Source organism: Cornus florida, unplaced genomic scaffold (assembly GCF_030987335.1).
Source record: "Cornus florida cultivar Cherokee Brave unplaced genomic scaffold, ASM3098733v1 CherokeeBrave_3.0.0_Hap2_Chr02, whole genome shotgun sequence".
Taxonomy (NCBI): domain Eukaryota; kingdom Viridiplantae; phylum Streptophyta; class Magnoliopsida; order Cornales; family Cornaceae; genus Cornus; species Cornus florida.
Genome location: NW_026775572.1, coordinates 43345197 through 43365996, shown reverse-complemented (window position 1 = coordinate 43365996; position 20800 = coordinate 43345197). Strand labels below are relative to the sequence as shown.

At 33.9% G+C, this 20800-nt stretch overlaps 2 long non-coding RNA genes across 2 annotated transcripts; one reads left to right on the top strand and one right to left on the bottom strand.

Annotated features, from left to right (window-relative positions):
• LOC132294811 (uncharacterized) lies at window positions 1–14444 on the bottom strand. The gene is made up of 2 exons (XR_009478215.1): window positions 14147–14444; window positions 1–361 (listed from the first exon to the last, which is right to left on the bottom strand). It is a non-coding gene; the product is annotated as an uncharacterized LOC132294811 (long non-coding RNA).
• Window positions 10622–12104, top strand: LOC132286822 (uncharacterized). Its single transcript, XR_009472869.1, has 3 exons — window positions 10622–11349; window positions 11441–11670; window positions 11753–12104. It is a non-coding gene; the product is annotated as an uncharacterized LOC132286822 (long non-coding RNA).
• Window positions 14445–20800: the final 6356 nt, after the last annotated feature.

The window sequence follows — 20800 nt, the reverse complement described above, 5'->3', positions numbered from 1 at the left end:
AAAAAAAAAAAAAAAATTATTAATAATATTAACTCACCTCAAAATTTGCCCATCAAAGCAAGCCCAAGTCAACTTAGCCACCATACTAAAATAAAAGCCCAAGCTAAATAAGTCCAGGACCAGCCTGGCCCGATCCTGACCCAAGGTGGTCGCCTAGGACCTCAAAATTTATAGGCCCATGGATGATGGACCAGAAAAAAATAAAAAAATAAAAATTAGGGCAAATCATTTCAACCTCCCCATGTGTGTCCATGTCTATTCTCGTTCTCAACTCTGAACTGCAAAATCTACTAGAATCAGAAGTTCAAAACCCATATATTTCAGTTAATCTATCTGTCTGCAAGAATCAAAAGTTCAAAACCTATTACTTATATCAAAACCCATATCGGCATATCATTTCAGATTGTTCAAAAAATCAAAACCCATATCCTTCAGTTTCCATCACCCGCTGTTCCAGTTCGGCTTTGCCATTTGCAAGTTTCAGTCGCTGGCCCACTGTCTCTCAATTCTCAAGCTTGCCCCCCTCTCTCTCCGCAACTGCTAACTAATCCAGGTCTTTAATTTATTTTTGCAACCTAAATCCTATTTGGTGAAATTTTTTATGATTTTTTTTATATAATTTTTTTTATTTTTTTTATAATATAAAGTAACGAAATTTACATTGCATTTTGAGGTAATCACCATAATCTACATTTTATTTCAGCAAAACAAATATATATATATATATATATATATATTATAACTTCTATTTTTAATTTTTTTTTTTTTTTTTTTTTTTTTGTGTTGTTAATTGTATCTACATGAAAATTTGAATCTGGGCATGAAAAAAAAAAAAAAAAAAAAAAAAAAAAAAAAAAAAAAAAACCTAAATTGGATTGAATTGGATTAGAAATCTGCATAGATTGAATCTGAAACAATTTTTATCAACATGCCAAGCTTTTTGAAGATGTAAATCTTTTTCAGAACTAAAAAAAAAATCATAACAAGAACTTTGACAAGCAAAAGTACTTAATATAGGGTAAAGCTCTAAAGTTACTTCTTGAAAATTAAAATACTTACAAAAAGCATGCTTTTGAGTGAATTTCATAGTGTTGGAAGGGGCTTGCCATGAACTACCTCACACTCTGCTTCCCCTAGTAGATTCTCAAATAGGATTAGTAAATTGGTCAAAAGAAGAGATAGGGTACTGAGTGGTCAATTGGTCAGAAATAAATTGATAATTTTTTTTATTAATTACCCAAATAGGATTTTCTTTGCCTTAATCAGTCAATTGTCTAAAGAAACATTGTTAATTAACTAAAATTGAATTAAACAATAGTTGATTTTGGTTGTTATATTTTGATTTAGCCCACCCCATTGAAAAATCCTGAATCCGCCTTGCTTATACCCACTCATTACTAAAATCTTTTAACCTCACTCTCGGATAACAAACTCTTGTTAAGATTTATTTATACAACTCCCTAACAAAGTTTAAATATTTACAAACTATTTAACTCTTCTAAAATTTATAAACGATTAAATATTGTAGAATTCTCTAATTCTTAACAACACTTCATACATTCTTATTATTTCAAATATTTTATATTATTTTGGAATGAAAATAAACTAGGCATAAGAGAAGAAAAATTGACCACCCGTTCAATGTGCAAAACTTCCTGATTTATTGAAAACATTTATATATATGAACGCTGACCACAATTAAGGGAAGTAACGGGAATTATCCAAACTAAAAGGCATGTCGATGTAATTTAACCTATGGTAACAGTAAATTATCTTTTACTTTTTTTATAATTTTATATAGTGTGGGTATATATATAAACAATAAAAATACACACTATATTATATTTTTTTTACGCCCATTTCATGTTAGCTTAAGGGCATGTTTGGTGTGGTGGAATGAATTGGAATGGAATGAGAATGGAGGTAGGAATGGAATGAGAATGGAATGGAATGAGAATCTCATTCCACCGTTTGGTTGTAAATATGGAATGTGTAAAAATGGAATCTCATTCTCATTCCTATATTTGGTAAGAAAGTTAGAATAAAATGAATTTATATTATTTCTTTAAATTACATTTTATTATTAGTAAAAAAAATTAACTAAAAAAATTAATTTGCAAAAATAAAAGGGAAAGAGATAATAGAGAGAGAAAAATAAACGAGATAGAGAGAGGGGGAACAAACAGCATATAGATACATATTATATATATTATATTTTATATAGTGTGTGTATGCGTGAATTATCTCTTTAAATTATTTTATTACTTTATTAATTCTTAGTGGGAATTGAATGGTCATTCCACCTCTCAAGAAGTGGAATGGGCATTCCACCTTTTTGATGGAATGGGCATTCCCTAGGAATGGCCATTCCACTTTTAATGTGACACGCCAAACAAGAGAATGGAAACAAATGCATTCCATTCCACCTTCATTTGATTCCATTCACTCACACCAAACATAGCCTAAAAGTTTTGGCCCATCATCCCCTATGTCATCCAGCCTTTTGGAATATATATATATATAATCTTAAGTTACAAGGTTTGGCCCATTTCATTTAAAAATTAAAAGTTTTGGCCCATCCTTTTTCTCCTTTTCAGCCCAAATCAAATCCCCAATCTTAGCCACAACAATGGCAATGGATTGCTGCTCATCAAAGATGGCAATGGCCAAGGCGGCGCACTACATCGCTCTCTCTGTCTATTCCTTCCAAAATTTCGCAGTGAATATTAGATCGTGATGATCGAAATTTGGGTGAAGAGTAGGGCTGCAACTCAGACGGGCCCAACCCGAATTTACCCGAGCCCAGTTCACATTTTTATGGGCTTGGACAATGATTTTTTGTTCTGGGCCTGGGGCTGGGTTGAGTTTATTGAGCCCGAATTCAATTCGGGCCAGGCTCGGGTAGATATGTTATGAAGCCCAAAGCCCAACCCGAACCCGCCCGAAATGCTAATATTGGTTATGAATTTTATATTTTGTTGGAATGTGGCTTGTTATTTTGTTAACTTTGTACTTATTTATTATTAATGTTGGACTTGTATGTTTTGTATTCAAGGCCTATACGTTCTGTATGTTTTGAATGTTTTGTTAACTTTGTATGTTTTGTATTTTGTTGGAAGCGTCATCACAGATTCAAGGCCTTGTGGTACTGCAACTTTATCATCATCATCAGCTTCTGGAGTTGTCATCTTGATGTTGTTGGAGAAGATGATGCACTACTTGAACATGATGAGGTTGAAACTTGAAACTCATACAACTACTCCAACTCCAAGCACTAATAAAATTGAGAGAGCCCGATTTAAAAGTCCAAGAAAACTCGAAAATATAACTTGAATAAAGAACCCAAGTTTAGCCCGTGTTTTAAAAATTAAGTATGGGCTGGGCTTGGGCTCACTAGGCGAAATTATACCTGGGCTTGGGCTAGGCTTAGGCTGAAGATTTGTATGTTGGGCTGAGCCTGAGTTAAGTGTCCAACCCGCCCAACCCGCCCGAGTTGTAGTCCTAGTGAAGAGTGGCGTTTGTATCAGGTACGAATATAACTCACTTATATTATATATATGTGTGTGCATGTGTGTGTGTGTGTGTAGATATATATATATATATATATATATATATATATATATATAAGTTATATACACAGCGCGCACACACCGATAGATTTTGTTTTGAGTTTGTATCATGCAATCGGTTTGAATTTCTTTTGTTTATCTAATCGAGCAACCAAGCCAAGCTTGAACACCATGGTTACTCGAACTCTCATTGTATTTGAGACATAAGTCTTAACCTATAATTTCAAAATGTAAGGAGATACCACTTAACTACCACCTTGATAATCAACATCAAATTATTTTAAAGTTTTAAATATTTGACTGATTAATAAAAAATAACTTATAATTATTGATAAAAAAAAAAAAATCAATAATAATGATAAAAGCAATTAAACGAGTGCATCGTATGACCTGTGCAAGTGCAAATATAGAACAGATTTACAAGTCTTGTGTCGAACTTGCCACCAAAATATATGTATAAAGTATTTAAAATACATCAAAGAATATTGTTGATATGAGGTTGTCGGAAGAGTGAGGATATCGTTCCACGTTTGTCAAAAATGCTGAGACCAGAGTTTGAGTGGAGATCCGAGCTACCCGAGGAATTCTCTCTTAGGGGATAGATTAAGAAAGAGAAGGCAGCTGCTTAGTACCCATGTAGCTCAAGTCCTAGTGAGTAGTTTCGTCCCTTTAATGATCAATTACGGCTCTTATTTATACTATCTTTTCAGTCGGATAAAGACCCTAGGTCGTGAGAGTTCACTCCCTTTTGACCGGTGGTTCCTCTGACGACCCTCCCAATGGATGGGACGTCAGTAGGTGGCCCGAGAGAACCCTCAGACCTCTGCTTAAGGTGGCGACGGTAGTATGCATTTAATCCCCCATATCGTGGCATTCGATATCATTTGAAAGAATATAATAACCGTCCTCTGGAAAATGAAAGAGATTTGTTCAATCTTTGTCACTCTTCCTTACGGACCTTCATTGAACGTGATTTTGGTGTAGTGAAGAAACACTTCCATGTGCTTGATGCCGAGCCTTTTTGGGACTATCCAACCCAAGTTAATGTGGTACTAGCATGTTGTATCTTACACAACCACATAATAGGAGTTGATTCAAATGACGGGATTATGCAAGACACCAATGATGAGTTTCAAACCAAAAGACAAAGACTCCAATAAACACAAAGAGAAGAGAGGGCAGCAAGTAGGGAGTTGGCAACTAGAAGGGATGCCATAGCCCATGCTATGTATGATGACTACATAAATAGAAGAAATTTATACAGATCATTGTTGTTTCTTCTTCTTATTCTTCTTCTTCTTCTTGCTTTTGCTATTTGCATGGGTTAACCATTTGTTCGTTACATGTCCTCTTTTTTTTTTTCTTATTTCCCGAAAGTTAAAATCAGGTTTTAGAAAAAAAAGAACCAAACAAAGGCTAGCCCAATGCTAACCAATGCGGCCAAGAATTACAAGACAGACTTTTCAACCAAAACAGACATTACGGCCCAAACATTTAAAAGGACCTAAGGCCCAATCAAGGAAGCCCATTCTAGAGTCAAGAAGACTGTTGGAGGCAAACTCTGCTGCGAGGCTCGTGGAGAAGATCTCCTCAATCTCCTACATTGTTGTCAGGTGGTTTCACCAGTGGTCTTGTGGTTAGCACAATAGACGGAAGCTCCCATTCTTCTGCAATTCTGCTGGGGTTCGAGGAGTCAATTGTTGGCTGGAGTGCAATTTCCGTCAAACTAGCTCCAGAGCTTCGTATAAGATTGAGTTTGCGTGTCCTCTTGCTAGTGCTATTTGGAAATGGTTTTCAGATCTTCTAGATTTGCATATGCCTTGGTGTTGTGGTTGGCTGCTTTGCACTGATGATTGTGTGTTATTAGTGCAAATGATGGTTGTGTGTAATCATGTAATGACCCCTATTCCTGTTTTCAATTTTTTGGTGTCATTTCTTAAAAGCTGAGAGTTGAAAATAAATGCGTGTAGGCAAGCAACATGTTATGTTAGTGTTGCTTTTCTAATTTAGTATTTTAAATGCATAAAGTGATAGTCAGGAGTTGTCTTATTTTCAAATTGTGTTATTGGACATTAATATACTATTGTTTTTCTACCTTTTTTTTGTTTCTTTGATTTGTTTTTATCATCATATTTTTTGTATTAGCTATTTTTTGTTTCTTCAATTTGTTTTTGTTAACATATATTTTTGTCATCATCATTGGATAGCCTGTAGTACTACTTTTCAAAATTTTAAGAGGTGATGCACAATGAGAAAAAAAAATAATAATAAATAAATAAATAAATTTAATGGAGAGACCAGGACCACTTGTTGCATATATACAATGATGAAGAGGCTTGGTTCGGTTTCCTTATCATTTTTCAAAAACCGATTGATCATTTTTTATTTTTAGTTTTATTTATTTATTTATTTTTTGACATTTCCTTGTCAAATATCATTATTCGAATAGAAATAGTTAGACCAATGAATAGGTAAGAGAGAGATTGGATTATCAATGACTAAAATAAGACCTTTGATTTTCATTTAAAAATATTTTTAGAAGCCAAACACCAAAAAATATTTTCCTTAAAAATATTTTCAGAACCTTTGCCAAACACCATAAAATCAAAATAGAGAAATCATTTTACCTAAAAAAGTTCTTGATAAAAAATATTCTCCAAGGAAGATATTTTACATCGAAACAAACGGAGCCTAAATGCCCTCAATTTTTATTTATTTTTTTTTTTTTTTGGTTATGGACTTTTATTATTGCGAATATTAATTGCCTTTGGGGTTTCTTGTTTATAATAGCTTCTTCTTCTTCTTTCCTTCTTTTTTTTTTTTTTTTTTAAAGTTTTCTATTTTCAATTAAAAAAAAATTAAAGGATTATTATACTTAAACTTTGGTACTCACACAATTTCCCACTCTAAAGAATTATTTGCAAAGAAAAATCCATTTTGAAACTTAATACTTCATACTAGGCCATTCCCCTTACCTTTAATGTTTCATATTGTTAAATAACAAATATATTATACTATGGAAATAACATTAGAGTATTATTATATTTATCACATTCCTCTAAAATACCTATATTATTAATTAAAAATACCTATATTATTAATTTTATGGACGCACTAAAAAATTAGTCTCGTACTCCAGTTGTGTTTTAAAGGAAAGGAAATAACATAATTGTCCAAAAAAAATTTTTGAGAGAGAATTATATAATTATTTTCTTTATAAAAAATCAGTGAAATGTGAAATAGTTGTGCGATGCAAGAGTAGTTAGTTGTATGCCATGCTAATATATTTTTAGCAAGTTATATTGCAGCATTGTGATATTTTTGCAATGTTATATTGTTAATTTTTGTGTAATGCTCAAATAAAAAGGTATAAGTCATATGCGTTCCAAGTCTAGTTTATATTTTTAAATGTATGGTATGATTTTGTTTTTTTTATATAGACTAGATAATTTTCTTCATACTTTTTGTCGTAACAAAATTGGAATTTCACAATGTTAGATGGAATGATAGAATTCATTTTCACAAGTTAATTTTTGTGTACTTTATTTTTGTTTTTTATTTCTATTTTTACTTTTTACTTTTTTTTTTGTACTTCTAATTTCTATTTTTATCTTTACTTATCCATTGCCGGCGTCCTCCAATAATATCATTTTTGGTCATTTTATAAATTTATTTATTTTTATATATTTTATAAAATGGTTCGTAAATGTAATTTAGTCTACTTGAGGTTTCAATTTGTCAGAGGGACCTATTTGTACCAAATTAAACTTTAAAGTTATTTTTTGTACGTGAGGAGTGTGATATGCACTGTAAACATACTTTTAAAATATTTTATGCAATTGACTCGTTTTACTTAAGTATATATAATGGGTTTGTTAGATCATTGTTTTTTCTTTTTTTTACTGGTTTATGATTGTTATTTACTTAAGTATATATAATGGGTTTGTTAGATCATTGTTTTTTCTTTTTTTTACTGGTTTATGATTGTTAATTTTAGGCGTGCATAGTTAGGCATTGATCTTTAACATCATGCCGTGTGGATCTGGATATTGGTCTTTCATTTTGGCTAAATATGCAGAGTGTAAATTTAGGTATTGGTCTTTCATTTTTGACTAAATATGCATCGGTCAGTCCTGGTGATCGATGCTTACAACCTATGAACCCTACCATATTCCACCTTTTTCTAAACTTTCCATTTGTTTTATTCTTTATTTTTCCATTTCAATTTTGGAAATGCTAAAGTCAGTGACTTGTCACTTTATAAGTCCAAGTCTTCTACATTGATCACCCACCCACTTGCAAAAATAAGACATACAATATTTATATATATCACCGCTAATTAACTTATATATATAATTATAAACGCATATAGGATATCCTACAACATTCTGTATTCAGTTCTTGGTAGGAGCCGCAAATTAAAATGATAAACAAAGCTTCCTCGACCACTTCTTCCATCATATGCTGCTTGTTCGTGATTTGGATTATCATGGTTTCACCTCATGTACTCTCTGCGCGGAAATTAGCCAGCAACCGTAAGTGCTCTCCCTCTCTAGCTTTCTCTCTCTTCTCTCGGTCTCTCTCACACATCCATATTCATTCATTTTGTTGTATTGAGTTTTGCAGAACACGGAGGAAGTCATATGCAATCAACTAAAAACCACCCACGCCACGCCGGATCTGCTATGCCATCAGGACCAGTACCAAAAGCACCTACCAAAAGTGGCTATAAAAATGTAGGAAGTACTGGAGCAAGAGTCAGAAACACCTGTACCACATATAACCGGTGCCGTAGTAGAAACGCTAATCCATAGAAATACAAGTTGGTGAAACCGAAACAAGCAAAGCAACTGGTTCACATATTTGTGGGCGGGAATTTTAGTCATTTGTAACTACAGAGCTTTTATTTGGATGATATATATGAAATGATCCGGTGGCAGAGTTGATAATTTTTTTTAGTGGGGCAATCTTGTAGTAATAATAATAATAATAATAATGTAATATAAATAAATAAATATATTTGAACCAAAATAATAGATGCAAAATTAAAGGGTCGACTTATAATATTTTATTTTAATAGGTTTAATAATAACCTCATTGTGATATATATTTGTAGCATTTCTGTTCGTTTGTAGTTATAATTTTAATAGTAGTTATAATTTCAAATAATTTTTGTTTTTTCTTTAGTCAGTTTATTGATTAGAACATCAAATAATAAATAAATTAGATAATCACAAAATAAATTAAATAACCTATTGACGGTTTGAATGCCAAAACCTTTCTTGTCCTCTTCTTCGATCTTCTCTTTTCCTGTTCTGGTTGTCAGATTGCTCTTGCCAATGGCTATGGTTTTTATTTTTTATTTTTTATTTTTTTATTTTTTATTTTTTTATCAATCTCTCTTACACATGATTAAAGGGTAAAGACAGAAAAAAAGTCTGAGTTTATTCACATATATTTTTCTATTCAGCTAACCTAAAAGTTTTATTCCGAAATGTTATTAGGATAATGTCATAAATTCTATTATAATTATTATGTGTGTTGCATGTAGAGCCATATTTCAGCGTATAATTTTTTTTGATAATAACAGGGAAATGTAATCCTTGTTGAATAAGCAGTTGAGGGTTGGGCTCTTCAAATGTATACGTACATTATTATTGAGAGGTATGAGTAGAAAGACAGGGCAATCTTGCAAGAAGAGAGGACAATGGGTGGAGATTATGTAGTGATGAGTTTGGGTGAACCATGTGTAGGGGTTCATTTTCGTAACACGATAAAATGCATATAAATGGTGATATTATGCACAAATCTGAGTGATCCAAACGACACAATAGAATCTGAGGTAGACTAAGAGAGATGGAAGTACAGGCAAACTCGAGAGAGAGAAGTTAAAGATGACAATGTAATAGTATATCATTGACTCCCTTGGTGAAGATGTATGGAGAAAGTATGAGAGATTATCTCCTCCTCCCTTTCTTTTGCTCTACCTCTACTTGGTCTTGGAGCACATCCTTATACAGGCCAAGTGAGAGGTTGGGTGATGTCATATGTGGAGCCCATTAACATTATAAAATAATATTAATTAAAATGGGTCTAAAATGTATGGGAGTCAAAATGGTGTCTCTCTCTCAACGAGTCAAGTCGAGTGTCAACTCAACGAGCCCTGAACTTCATCCACCAAACCAAGAACCTCCTCAGATCCCAAGTAGTCCTGAGTCATGCTCCCAACTCAGGTCTTCAAGTCTTCAATCTTCTGTTCGAGGTATACCGACGTGGTAAGTGTCACGTAATTTAGACCGTTCGACCGTTTGACTTGTGGGCCATCGTTTCTGATGTAGCGTCGCTTGTTGACCATTTGACCAAGCTTTGTGGTCCATTGTTGATGATGTGGCATAGTCTGTTAACCGTTTGAGCAAGAAATGTGAGCCATCTGAAGTGAGATATATTCAACACCTACACCATGTAAATTGGAATTACTTTTCTTCTTCTGATTTAAATCTTTCGCTTCCGTTATGCTCAATAAGTGGTATCATTCAACTGGGGTTGATGTCCAGAAGACAAAAAATACAAGAAGTCTCAACAAGTATTGCAATGATTTTAGTTGCAGGTAGAGTCGATCAGTCACAATTAGGAGTGGACAAATAATCCGTGAATTCGATCAAATCCGTGCGGATCAGATCGAATTGCTACACTCACGGATCAATGATGGATTCAAAAAAATCTAATCCGTAGCTCACGGATTGGGATATTAAAAATCCGATTTGTGAGTCCTATCCTATCCGATCCGTGAAATTTATATATATATTTTCAAAATATATTAGTTATTAATTTAATTATTTAATGATAATTTAATGGACTCTATGATGTATTAGTTAATAATTATTTAAATATATGAATTTAACATTAATAAATTAAAATATTATCTATTGGGTTATGGTTAAAAGATAAATAAATAATAAATAATATTAATTATAAAAATAATAATGAATAATTTAGATAAAATGTAATCCGCAGATCCAATCCAATTTGATACATTATTGTTAGTACGGCGGACATACTTTTATAAGTGTTTCCCATTTAACTTTGATATAATGGATTTGTTAGATCATTGCTTTTTTTATTTTTTTATTATTTTTTAAACGGCTTTGTGATTGTTAATTTGTTCCCAATAACATTAATTTTAGGCGTCCGGAGTTGGGCATTGATCTTTAACATTATACCGTGTAGATCTGGTTATAAGTCTTTCATTTTTGGCTAAATATGCATTAACCAGTCCCGGTGGTCGAATATCTATGCTTACAACTAACTATGAACCCTACCATATTCCACCTTTTTCTACGCTCTCCATTTGTTTTATTCTTTATTTTTCCATTCAATTTTGGAAACTCTTGTAGTATGATAAAGTCAGTGACTTGTCACTTTATAAGTCCAAGTCTTCTACATTGATCACCCACTTGCAAAAGTAAGACCTACAATATTTATATATATCACGGTTAAAAATTATCCAACTTACTGCTGACCAATGTTAAATATAGTTAATTCAAATTTATTAAAACATATATGAGTGAGTTGATAATTCCTGACCCATTTTATTATTTTACCACCCTATATATAGTACATCTTTCCGTAATCAGTTCTTGGTTGGAGCCGCAAATTAAAATAATAAACAAAGCTTCCTCGACCACTTCTTCCATCATATGCTGCTTGTTCGTGATTTGGATTATCATGGTTTCACCTCATGTACTCTCTGCGCGGAAATTAGCCACCACTCCCAGCAACCGTAAGTACTCTCCCTCCCTAGCTTTCTCTCTCTTCTCTCGGTCTCTCTCACACATTCATATTCATTCATTTTGTTGTGTTGAGTTTTGCAGGTTACCTATCCTTTCCAGCATGACGCAGTAGTTTGGGACGCTGTACTGACTACAACCGGTGCCGTACAAACAGTAATCGACAGAAGCATAAGCTCTCTTTCTCTCTCTTCTCTAGGTCTCTCTCCCACATTCATATTCATTCATTTTGTTGATTTGAGTTTTGCAGATCGCGGAGGAAGTAATACGGCATCAACTAAAAACCCTCTTCCACACCACGGCCAAAAGCGCAAGTACTCTCCCTCTCTAGCTTTCTCTCTCTTCTCTCGTCTCTCTCACACATTCATATTTCATATTCATATTTGAGTTTTGCAGATGACGGAGGAAGTAAAATGGCATCAAATAAAAATCATCCACACCACGGTCAATCTGCTATGCCATCAGGACGAGTACCAAAAGGTTCAAAAGTCTCAAATCAAACAAATTGACCCATTGAGGCAGTCGTATGGGACCACGTATGCCCGGTGCCGTATAAATTAACGGTCATCCATAGAAGTATAAGTTGGTAAAACCGAAACAAGCAAAGCAGCGGGTTCACATATTTGTGGGGGGAATTTTAGTCATTTGTAACCTCACATTCCTTTTATTTGGATGATATATATATATATGATCAGCAGTGCTACTCAAATAAAAGTGCATTCTAAGTCCTAGTTTATATTTTTAAATGTACGGTATGATTTTGTTTTTAATATATACAAGATAATTTTTGTTAATATTTTGTGTCAATTTCACAATGTTAGATGGAATGGCAGAAATCATTTTCTAAGTTTAGGGTACATTTGTTTGAACGTAAAATATTTTTTTATTTTTTGGTAATTGATAATAAAATATTTTCGAAGAAAAAAAATATTAAAATTTAACAAAAATAATTTATTCATAAATTTTCGACAAGTTATTTTACATACCCCACCTGATGGAATCGGCCTCAATCTCGATGTAGACCTTTGTCAAATACCGATAATGTAAAAATAAAAAAAATATTTACTTTGAAAAAGAAAAATATTTTTTAAAAAAAATATTTTACATTTAAAGGGGTAAGTTTCTATATAAAATAAGAAAAGATGTACATGGAGCCCGGGGAAATACAACACAACACAAAAAATATTTTACATTTAAAGGGGTAAGTTTCTATATAAAATAAGAAAAGATGTACATGGAGCCCGGGGAAATACAACACAACACACCAATATATATATTAAATAATAAAGTTTGAGATGGTGGTGTAAGCATATAAATAAAGTTGGCGCATAAATTACCATCTGTTTTTCTCTGCAGAAAACTGGAGGAAAAAAATAGTGCAACCTTTGAAGCCCAGAGTCTGAAAAATTATTTATAATTGCACCATGGTCTCTCTCTCTCTCTCTATATATATTATATATATAATACAGTATATATTAAAGATATTGAAAAAGCAATTAATCAAAATAGTGGGACCAGTAATCCATTCAGCAAATTAAAGTATTTCACATATCCAGAATTAACAAACAATCGAAAAATAAATGAAACCCTGAGTGAGTTGTGATTCAAGGATACCTACTGAATATCAAATGCAACTATGCCCAGAAAGTGATATCATCTAACAAAGCAATTTAAAATAAATCAGCCAATGTTAACAATTACTGCTCCATGCCTGCATCATAAAGATTCAATAAATTAATCAATAGATTATATTTATCGAGGAATGAATTTTAATAAAGACATGTAACACTCATAATTGTACCTCCTGATTTGGTCTGTGCGTTTGACCAGGCCAAACACTTGAGGAAATATGGGACACGGTGGCACCTGTTAGTCCGATCATCTCACAAAAGCTTTTTCAAACACATTTCTTTTTTCCAATCTTCATAGCATGGGATATGATTACCCTACTTCATAACACGTACTCTTCACATATAATCATTCCCAAAAACCTACACCATAGAGAAATTGTTACTTTTTCAAAAAATATAAAAATAAAATTAATAAAATTTGTATAAATACTAACCAGAAAATTTCTTGTGTTCCGAAGAGAATCTAAACAGATTTTCGCAAAATGAAATCAGGTTTGCTTGACCTTGAATTAGACTACTCAGGCTTAAATAAGATCTTACTAAGAAATAATAATAATAATAATAATAATAATAATAATAATAATTTTAAAATCTTCAAACCGTATTTATTTAGAAAAGCAGATTTCACCGAGAAACGTAAATTGTGAATTTTCTTTGGCTTCTTCGTAAAGTAATACACTAGACATCAGATAGAGATGCGACACCTGTAATTTTTTTAGTTCAGTTTAAACTCTGGCCCACCAAACAATAAAAATTACTATATTAATTTTAGTTCAGTTTAAAAAAAAAAAATTATTAATAATATTAACTCACCTCAAAATTTACCCATCAAAGCAAGTCCAAGTCAACTTAGCCACCATACTAAAATAAAAGCCCAAGCTAAATAAGTCCAGGACCAGCCTGGCCCGATCCTGACCCAAGGTGGTCGCCTAGGACCTCAAAATTTATAAGCCCATGGATGATGGACCAGAAAAAAATAAAATAAAAATAAAAATTAAGGCAAATCATTTCAACCTCCCCATGTGTGTCCATGTCTATTCTCGTTCTCAACTCTGAACTGCAAAATCTACTAGAATCAGAAGTTCAAAACCCATATATTTCAGTTAATCTATCTGTCTGCAAGAATCAAAAGTTCAAAACCTATTACTTATATCAAAACCCATATCGGCATATCATTTCAGATTGTTCAAAAAATCAAAACCCATATCCTTCAGTTTCCATCACCCGCTGTTCCAGTTCGGCTTTGCCATTTGCAAGTTTCAGTCGCTGGCCCACTGTCTCTCAATTCTCAAGCTTGCCCCCCTCTCTCTCCGCAACTGCTAACTAATCCAGGTCTTTAATTTATTTTTGTAACCTAAATCCTATTTGGTGAAATTTTTTATGATTTTTTTTATATAATTTTTTTTTATTTTTTTTATAATATAAAGTAACGAAATTTACATTGCATTTTGAGGTAATCACCATAATCTACATTTTATTTCAGCAAAACAAATATATATATATATATATATATATATATATATATATTATAACTTCTATTTTTAATTTTTTTTTTTTTTTTTTTTTGTGTTGTTAATTGTATCTACATGAAAATTTGAATCTGGGCATGAAAAAAAAAAAAAAAAAACCCAAATTGGATTGAATTGGATTAGAAATCTGCATAGATTGAATCTGAAACAATTTTTATCAACATGCCAAGCTTTTTGAAGATGTAAATCTTTTTCAGAACTAAAAAAAAAATCATAACAAGAACTTTGACAAGCAAAAGTACTTAATATAGGGTAAAGCTCTAAAGTTACTTCTTGAAAATTAAAATACTTACAAAAAGCATGCTTTTGAGTGAATTTCATAGTGTTGGAAGGGGCTTGCCATGAACTACCTCACACTCTACTTCCCCTAGTAGATTCTCAAATAGGATTAGTAAATTGGTCAAAAGAAGAGATAGGGTACTGAGTGGTCAATTGGTCAGAAATAAATTGATAATTTTTTTTATTAATTACCCAAATAGGATTTTCTTTGCCTTAATCAGTCAATTGTCTAAAGAAACATTGTTAATTAACTAAAATTGAATTAAACAATAGTTGATTTTGGTTGTTATATTTTGATTTAGCCCACCCCATTGAAAAATCCTGAATCCGCCTTGCTTATACCCACTCATTACTAAAATCTTTTAACCTCACTCTCGGATAACAAACTCTTGTTAAGATTTATTTATACAACTCCCTAACAAAGTTTAAATATTTACAAACTATTTAACTCTTCTAAAATTTATAAACGATTAAATATTGTAGAATTCTCTAATTCTTAACAACACTTCATACATTCTTATTATTTCAAATATTTTATATTATTTTGGAATGAAAATAAACTAGGCATAAGAGAAGAAAAATTGACCACCCGTTCAATGTGCAAAACTTCCTGATTTATTGAAAACATTTATATATATGAACGCTGACCACAATTAAGGGAAGTAACGGGAATTATCCAAACTAAAAGGCATGTCGATGTAATTTAACCTATGGTAACAGTAAATTATCTTTTACTTTTTTTATAATTTTATATAGTGTGGGTATATATATAAACAATAAAAATACACACTATATTATATTTTTTTTACGCCCATTTCATGTTAGCTTAAGGGCATGTTTGGTGTGGTGGAATGAATTGGAATGGAATGAGAATGGAGGTAGGAAAGGAATGAGAATGGAATGGAATGAGAATCTCATTCCACCGTTTGGTTGTAAATATGGAATGTGTAAAAATGGAATCTCATTCTCATTCCTATATTTGGTAAGAAAGTTAGAATAAAATGAATTTATATTATTTCTTTAAATTACATTTTATTATTAGTAAAAAAAATTAACTAAAAAAATTAATTTGCAAAAATAAAAGGGAAAGAGATAATAGAGAGAGAAAAATAAACGAGATAGAGAGAGGGGGAACAAACAGCATATAGATACATATTATATATATTATATTTTATATAGTGTGTGTATGCGTGAATTATCTCTTTAAATTATTTTATTACTTTATTAATTCTTAATGGGAATTGAATGGTCATTCCACCTCTCAAGAAGTGGAATGGGCATTCCACCTTTTTGATGGAATGGGCATTCCCTAGGAATGGCCATTCCACTTTTAATGTGACACGCCAAACAAGAGAATGGAAACAAATGCATTCCATTCCACCTTCATTTGATTCCATTCACTCACACCAAACATAGCCTAAAAGTTTTGGCCCATCATCCCCTATGTCATCCAGCCTTTTGGAATATATATATATATAATCTTAAATTACAAGGTTTGGCCCATTTCATTTAAAAATTAAAAGTTTTGGCCCATCCTTTTTCTCCTTTTCAGCCCAAATCAAATCCCCAATCTTAGCCATAACAATGGCAATGGATTGCCGCTCATCAAAGATGGCAATGGCCAAGGCGGCGCACTACATCGCTCTCTCTGTCTATCCCTTCCAAAATTTCGCAGTGAATATTAGACCGTGATGATCGAAATTTGGGTGAAGAGTAGGGCTGCAACTCAGACGGGCCCAACCCGAATTTACCCGAGCCCAGTTCACATTTTTATGGGCTTGGACAATGATTTTTTGTTCTGGGCCTGGGGCTGGGTTGAGTTTATTGAGCCCGAATTCAATTCGGGCTGGGGCTCGGGTAGATATGTTATGAAGCCCAAAGCCCAACCCGAACCCGCCCGAAATGCTAATATTGGTTATGAATTTTATATTTTGTTGGAATGTGGCTTGTTATTTTGTTAACTTTGTACTTATTTATTATTAATGTTGGACTTGTATGTTTTGTATTCAAGGCCTATACGTTCTGTATGTTTTGAATGTTTTGTTAACTTTGTATGTTTTGTATTTTGTTGGAAGCGTCATCACAGATTCAAGGCCTTGTGGTACTGCGACTTTATCATCATCATCAGCTTCTGGAGTTGTCATCTTGATGTTGTTGGAGAAGATGATGCACTACTTGAACATGATGAGGTTGAAACTTGAAACTCATACAACTACTCCAACTCCAAGCACTAATAAAATTGAGAGAGCCCGATTTAAAAGTCCAAGAAAACTCGAAAATATAACTTGAATAAAGAACCCAAGTTTAGCCCGTGTTTTAAAAATTAAGTATGGGCTGGGCTTGGGCTCACTAGGCGAAATTATACCTGGGCTTGGGCTAGGCTTAGGCTGAAGATTTGTATATTGGGCTGAGCCTGAGTTAAGTGTCCAACCCGCCCGAGTTGCAGTCCTAGTGAAGAGTGGCGTTTGTATCAGGTACGAATATAACTCACTTATATTATATATGTGTGTGTACATGTGTGTGTGTGTGTGTGTGTGTGTATATATATATATATATATATATAAGTTGTATACACAGCGCGCACACACCGATAGATTTTGTTTTGAGTTTGTATCATGCAATCAGTTTGAATTTCTTTTGTTTATCTAATCGAGCAACCAAGCCAAGCTTGAACACCATGGTTACTCGAACTCTCATTGTATTTGAGACATAATTCTTAACCTATAATTTCAAAATGTAAGGAGATACCACTTAACTACCACCTTGATAATCAACATCAAATTATTTTAAAGTTTTAAATATTTGACTGATTAATAAAAAATAACTTATAATTATTGATAAAAAAAAAAAAAAATCAATAATAATGATAAAAGCAATTAAACGAGTGCATCGTATGACCTGTGCAAGTGCAAATATAGAACAGATTTACAAGTCTTGTGTCGAACTTGCCACCAAAATATATGTATAAAGTATTTAAAATAGATCAAAGAATATTGTTGATGTGAGGTTGTCGGAAGAGTGAGGATATCGTTCCACGTTTGTCAAAAATGCTGAGACCAGAGTCTGAGTGGAGATCCGAGCTACCCGAGGAATTCTCTCTTAGGGGATAGATTAAGAAAGAGAAGGCAGCTGCTTAGTACCCATGTAGCTCGAGTCCTAGTGAGTAGTTTCGTCCCTTTAATGATCAATTACGGCTCTTATTTATACTATCTTTTCAGTCGGATAAAGACCCTAGGTCGTGAGAGTTCACTCCCTTTTGACCGGTGGTTCCTCTGACGACCCTCCTAATGGATGGGACGTCAGTAGGTGGCCCGAGAGAACCCTCAGACCTCTGCTTAAGGTGGCGACGGTAGTATGCATTTAATGCGGGTCTTATCAATGGGTCAATGCATTTAATGCGCCCTCGAACCTTTGGATGAAACTCGACTTCGGTTACTAAGCATTCTCGCCCCCTCAAACCTTTGGATGAAACTCGACTTTGGTTACTAAGCATTCTTGCCCCCTCAGTATAGATCTCATAGAGAAGTAGTCCCTCGACTATTTGTCGGGAGACGGCTTCCATTCATGGTGAGACAATTCCTCGGATCTCAACCCCCATTCCACTGTTCCTCAGATTCCCGTTATCCAGAGATGAGGATAGGAAATTGCTTACGACTTGCCGTCCTTAGTCCTAGGCTTCCCTTCCTCTGCAAGACGCCGAGCTTTCTTCTTCCGAGATATTGTTCGAGGATTCGCTAGTTACAAAAGATGTGATTTAGCCATGGTTATCCGTGAGGAGGAGGCTTGATTCAGGGTGCATAGGAGAACCCATCCTACTGGAGCAGGGCGCCTCCATGACTAATCGAGCAGTGAAGCGAGGAAAGATAGCAACCCCCCCCCCCCCGATTTGTTACAAGTTCTCGCAGTATGAGTTCCACAATTCAGTGATGTCACGTGGTCATGCCATGTGAGGTCTTGACGTGGCTAGGCCACCAGTAGCCATGTGTGCTCATTGATAACGGATCCATAACAAGTGGGCCATGTCACGGATGACTATCAACAAATATAAATAAAGGCAGGCAGAAAAATCTTGTGAATTAAAGTGAATATAAGTGGAGAGATATATATATCCAGCATGTTCGATTAGCCGACCTTAGCTTGGCTTGGGAAAGTCGAACAAGTGGGATATGTTAGGGTGACTTAGCTTGGCTTGGGAAGGTCGGACAAATTAGATATGTATCATATGTTAGGGTGAACTAGAAAATTTTGGGTAGAGTTGTAGACCCCCATGGAGGTGGTGGAGGGCCCCGGTTGGTAGAAGAAAAAAAAAAAAAAGACTCACAACCCCTTGGGTTATACTGCACAAAAAGGAATTTATATTGATAATTTTTTTTTTTTTAAATATTGATAAATGATCACTATGAGTCAGACTCAATAGAATTTGATTAATCCTTTTTTCTGTCGTTAAGGTGGAGAACTAAACCAAGAATTCTCTTTCGATGCTTCTTATATTCTTTTTCCTGGGCAGTTGGGCCATCCTGTAAATTTATAATTGTAATTAAACTCAATAAGTCTGACCATTTAAAATGTATATAATAAGCTTTGTAACTTTGAATTTTTATTTTTTTATTTTTTTGATAAGTAAAAATGTATAGAAAACATTTAAGAGGGGAACGCGTCCCAGAGGCCGAAGCCAAAGCCAAAGCCAAAAGAAGGATACTAAAGACCCACTAATTCCTTTAGGACCCTGCTGTCAATACGCACAATAACATGCACAAGATCACAAGACAAAAATTATACGTGGTTCGCCCAACTTTGCCTACGTCCACGACGCGCACCAAAATTCACTATATTTGTTGAGTAATTACAAGATAGATGAGTTGATCCCACACACACATACATCATGTATCTCTCTCTTACTCCTGAAAAATACACTTTGTTTTCTTGGTCACTCTCTGAAAAATACACACTGTATTTCTGTCCTTTTTTTTCTTTACCTTATCTCTCACTTGCTCTGCTCTGATTTGAGCTACTGAGCTTCACTTGTGCTTTCTCTGCGCTCTCCACACATCTCTTCTCGATGGTGTGTTGTTGTGTCTTCTCCTTCCATTTACCCATCTATTTATTGGCAAGGCAATAGTTAGGTGAGAAACAAACTTTTGGCCTAACTTATTAGGTGAAAAGTTTAGGTAAGAAACAAACTTTTGGCCTAACTAATTAGGTGTAGCTTGATAAAATGAGCCATCAGTAACAATCTCCCACTTGGCAAACTTTGCACAAGTAACTCAACTCTAAGAGGATGAAGAAAAGCTTGTACGGTTTGAAACAAGCCCGAGGCAATGGTACAAGAAATTTGATGGGTTTATGCGAAAACATCGCTACAACAAGTGCAAACGCTGACCATTGCTGCTACTTCAAGAGGTTTGAGATGAGTTACATCATCCTCCTACTTTATGTTGAAGAAGCAATTATCGAGTGAGTTCGAGATGAAAGATCTTGGTGCAGTAAAGCAGATTCTTGCGATAAGATTTAACAGGAACAAGCAAAAAGGTACTTTGCAGTTGTCTCAGGCTGAATACGATGAACGGGTTCTGAAGAGGTTCAACATAAGTAATGCTAAGGTGCTAAGTTCACCCTTAGTTAATCACTTCCGATTGTCCGATGATTATTGTCCGAAGACAGATGATGAAATGAACTTCATGGCTAAGATTCCGCATGCCTCAGCCATTGGAAGTTTAATGTATTCCATGGTTTGCACGAGACCAGACATTGCATATGCAGTGGGAGCTGTAAGCTGATTCATGATGAATCCAGGAAAGCTACACTGGGAAGCAATGAAGTGGATATTGAGATATCTACGGGATACCATAGCCAGATGTCTATGTTTCAGAAAAGGCAAGGTGAAGCTACAGGGTTATGTAGATTCAGACTTTGCTGGTGAAGTGGATCACAGAAGTACTATCGGGTATGTTTTCATGGTAGGTATGATTGCAGTTAGTTGGGTTTCACAGATACAGAAGATTGTA